Source organism: Talpa occidentalis, unplaced genomic scaffold, assembly GCF_014898055.3.
Source record: "Talpa occidentalis isolate TD23 unplaced genomic scaffold, MPIMG_talOcc4v2.1 talOcc4.5, whole genome shotgun sequence".
Lineage (NCBI taxonomy): Eukaryota > Metazoa > Chordata > Mammalia > Eulipotyphla > Talpidae > Talpa > Talpa occidentalis.
In genome coordinates this window covers 64,376,758-64,380,462 of record NW_023604861.1, presented here as the reverse complement: position 1 = coordinate 64,380,462, position 3,705 = coordinate 64,376,758, and the positions used below count along the sequence as shown (strand labels likewise).

At 42.9% G+C, this 3,705-nt stretch overlaps 1 pseudogene; it reads left to right on the top strand.

The window, feature by feature from the left end:
* Positions 1–2,614: 2,614 nt before the first annotated feature.
* Positions 2,615–3,305, top strand: LOC119259793 (60S ribosomal protein L12-like; annotated as a pseudogene).
* Positions 3,306–3,705: the final 400 nt, after the last annotated feature.

The window sequence follows — 3,705 nt, the reverse complement described above, 5'->3', positions numbered from 1 at the left end:
TAGCAAGATAGTGTCTTCTCTTCATAGACACCCCTCCGCATTGGCAATTTAACTGTCAGAACTCCAGCAGCTTAACTGCCCAAAGTCCAATGGTCACAACTACCAAAAACCTCACAGTATAACTGGCAAAGAGCTTTAACAGTTTAACTGCCAAAAGTTTCAGCTCTGCCCTATTTCCCATCAGTCCCCGTTCAGGGGATGGAGTTTGAAAAGCCCCACCTTCTACCACTGAGTTGGCTATGAGCACCTCCAACTGGTTTAGAGGTTACTATTCACTGTTCCTATTACACATGAAGCTAACAGAAGAGTGAGTTATCTAAATGCATTAAGTCCTGTTCCTAGACAATAGTACTAAAACTATCAAGAATTCAAGACAAAGGAGGAACACAGAAGGTGGCTAGGGAAAAATAGTAGGTAACTTATAAAGGTCCTCCCATCAAGCTTTCATTAGACTTCTTAACAGGAACTCTATAGGTCTAAAGACAACAGAATGACATATTCAAAATACTCAAACATAAAAACTTTCAGCCAAGAATTCTATATCCTGCAGGCACTGTTTTTCAGTATCAGGGAGAAATAAAGGCCTTCCCAGGCAAACAAAAGGTGGAGTTTGCCAACAAAAAAAGTTGACAGGAGATTTTTTATCTAAATCTGAAGGGCAAAAATCCACAAAAATAATTGAATAAGGAAATAAATAAATAGATAAATAAATAAATAAATATAAAACCAGAAGAGTATAAACAAAACTGCAGCAGCAAGCCTTCATAAAGCAATAATCACCCTTTATGTAAATGGTTGAACTCACTAATCAAAAGGTACAAAGTGGACAGATGGATTAAAAAGAAAAACCCAGCTGTATACGGCTTACAAGAGAATCACTTAAGTTACAATGACAAACAGACACTAAGTAAAGGGTTGGAAATTGCTGCTAGGATCCAATGGAATATATTTTTTTAAAGATTTATTTATTTATTTATACAAGAACTGGGGTACAGGCCAGAGGTATGGAGGGTGAGAGGATTCACCAGAGACAGAGTGGGGAACAGAACAGGGAGTCTGACGAAATACACTGCTGAGGGGAGTAGTGGGAGCAACAGGAGAGGTCTGCCGTGCCATGTGGGACACTTGCTGGCCAGCCAGGATCGAACCAGTGCTGCAGAGGCTGCGGACAGCTTCACAGCACAGTGGTCAACCACCTGCACCACCAGGGGAGACCCCTGGAATATTTTTAAAAGTGGGAAACATTATAGCAATGTCAGATAAAATAGACTTCCAGTAAAAATAAGATAGTAAGAAATGATGTTGGACATTACATAAAGATAAATGGATCAATAAGAACACATAACAATTATCAATATATATGCACCAATATAGCAGCACTGAAAAATATAAAGGAAATAGTAATAGACACAAAGGAAGACATTGACAGCAACATAATAGGGGACTTTAACACCTTTCTACTTACAGCAAAAGACATCATCCAGACAGAAAATCACCAAAGAAATAATGACTGTAAATGAAAAATTGGATGAGATTGACTTGATCAGTATTTATGGGACATTCCAATTTCAAGACACCTGAATATATCTTCTTCTCAAGTGAGCATGGAACATTTTAAAAGATAGACCACATATTGAGACACAAAACAAGACTCAATATATTAATTTATGAATTTGAAGTCACATCAAGCATTTTTTCAGATTATATAATGGTGTGAAACTAGAAACCAAGCCAAGGAAGAAAAGGGGTAGATAACAAATGTGTGGAGAATAAACAACATGTTTTTGAACAACCTTTGGGTTAATAAGGAAATCAAAGGTGAAATCATGAAATACCTGGCAATGAATGAAAATAAAGACACAAGTTGTCAGACTTAGGGATTGTGGTAATAAAGCAATACTAAGAGGGAAGTTCATAGCAATGCAGGCCTAGTTCAGGAAAGAATGCAAATAAGATACCTAAACTCACAATGACAGGAACTAGAAAAAGGATATAAAAACAAAACAAAACAAAACTATCCACAGCCATTGCAGCATGAGTTCCATCCCAGGCCAGGGAGGTGGCCCACATGGCTCAGAGACCTCTCTTGCCTCACCCGCAGCTCCCCTCAGTAGTGTATTTCAGTCAAGCATCTAAGTATAAAGAGTTCTTGAAGGGCCTCCCCGGTGGCACAGCAGTTGAGCGCTGGGTTGCGAAACTGCCCGCGCCCTCTGCGGCGCCGGTTCGATCCCCAGCTGCTCCCCGGCCACTGGAGGAGGGTCCCACATGGCGCGCAGACCTCTCCTGCCGCCCGCTGCTCCCCTCAGCAGTGTACTCCGGTCCTTCTGCCTGCTCTGCTCCCCGCTCTGGCTCTGGTGAATTCTCTCACCCTCCCGCGCTTCTGACTGTACCCAGTGCTTGTACAAACAAAACAAACAAACAAACAAACAAATAAATAAAAAAAAAATGCCTCTATTAAAAAAAAAAAAGAGTTCTTGAAAACACATAAAAGAGAAAACATAAAAACCTAAGTGTAAAAAAACGTTACAATAAAGGAAACATTTTAGTAACATTTAGTAACTAATATGAAAGAAAAATATAATAAAAAGACTTTCAGCCTTGGGCTTGGAGGAGGCCAAGATGCAACTTTCTTCTGTCATCCTGAATCCAGGTTCATCCGACACCAGCTGGCCCCACCATGCTGCCTAAGTTCGATCCCAATGAAGTCAAAGTCTTATACCTGCGGTGCACCAGTGGGGAAATCGGTGCCATGTCTGCCCTGGCCTCCAAGATTGGACCCCTGGGTCTGTCTCCAAAAAAAAGTCAGCGATGACATTTCCAAGGCAACTAGTGATTGGAAGGGGCTGAGGATAACAGTGAAACTCACCATTCATAACAGACAGGCCCAGATTGAGGTGGTACCTTCAGCCTCTGTCCTCATCATCAAAGCCCTCAAGGACCACAAAGGGACCGGAAGAAGCAGAAAAACATTAAGCACAGTGGAAATACTACGTTCGACGAGATTGTCAGCATAGCCCGGCAGATGGGGCACCCATCTTTAGCTAGAGAACTCTCTGGCACCATTAAAGAGATCCTCGGTACCGCCCAGTCTGTGGGCTGCAGTGTTGATGGCCGCCACCCTTAAGACATCATCGATGACATCAATAGCGGTGGGGTGGAGTGCCCTGCCAGTTAAGAAAAATCGAGGAAAATCACGATAAAGGATCATTTGACAGTGGAAAAACAAAACAAAACAAAACAAAAAACCCAAAAATATATATAGTAACAACAATTATTCTGTGGACAGTTAAAAATTACAGCCATTCCGGGCCTCCCTGTGGTGCAGGGGGTTGAGCGCAGCACTGTGAAGCTGTCTGTGCCTTTGTAGTGAGGGTTTGATCCCAGGCTGGCTGGGAGTAACCCACATGGCGCAGCAAGCCTCTCCTGTCTCTCCCGCTGCTCCCCTCAGCAGTGTATTTCAGTCAATCTGCCTTTTCTGCTCCCGCTCTTGCTGGCAAATCTTCTCACCCTCCACAACTCTGCCCTGTATCCCACTTCTAAAAAAAAATTACAGCAATTCCACGGCCTCCCAGGTGGCTCAAGGGGTTAAGACGCAACCTACGAGGCTGTCTGCAGCCACTGCATTGGTTCTATCCCCAGCCAAGGAGCTGGCAGCAGACCTCTCCTAACTCGCCCGCTGCTCCTCTCAGCAGTATATTTCAGTCA